Source organism: Mandrillus leucophaeus, unplaced genomic scaffold (assembly GCF_000951045.1).
Source record: "Mandrillus leucophaeus isolate KB7577 unplaced genomic scaffold, Mleu.le_1.0 Scaffold1, whole genome shotgun sequence".
Classification (NCBI taxonomy): domain Eukaryota; kingdom Metazoa; phylum Chordata; class Mammalia; order Primates; family Cercopithecidae; genus Mandrillus; species Mandrillus leucophaeus.
In genome coordinates, this window is record NW_012098097.1 from 6342167 (window position 1) to 6342582 (window position 416).

The 416-nt window shown below is 65.6% G+C and overlaps 1 protein-coding gene across 1 annotated transcript in view; it reads right to left on the reverse strand.

Moving 5' to 3' along the window:
* The window catches only part of SDK2 (sidekick cell adhesion molecule 2), a 347161-nt gene extending 347056 nt beyond the window's left edge, over positions 1-105 (reverse strand). Inside the window, exon 1 of the mRNA XM_011971658.1 lies at positions 42-105. The gene's annotated coding sequence lies outside the window, so the exon portion shown is untranslated. The remainder of the gene's footprint in view (positions 1-41) is intronic.
* Between the last annotated feature and the right edge of the window lie 311 nt (positions 106-416).

A 416-nucleotide genomic window follows, 5' to 3' on the forward strand; every position in this document is an offset into this window, starting at 1 on the left:
CCCAGCCCCCTCCCCGTCCCCACGTCGGGGTCCCTCCTTACCTTGGGCTCTGGCCGCGCGGATCTGATGCAGAGTCAGCAGCGTCCAGATCAAAAACCCCCACATGGTGACCAGCCTGGAGGGGGGTCCTCGGGGTCTCCCTTCCCTCCGCCCTGTTTTATAATCCTGGTGGGGTCCGGTACCCCGTGACTTCGTCCCGGGAGACAGTCAGTCTACGCGGCTCTGTGCCCCAGGCGTAATATGCCCGAGAGGGGCAGCGCTGGCCACCCCAACCCTTCCTCCTCTTCTGTACTAGTCCGAGTCCGGCAGCGCGCCCGGAAGGCGAGGGGCGAGCAGGGAGAAAGAGGCCAAGCCGCCCTCTCGGACTAGGGCGCCTCTCTGCCTTAGCACCTCAACTCCGACTTCTCCCAAGCAGG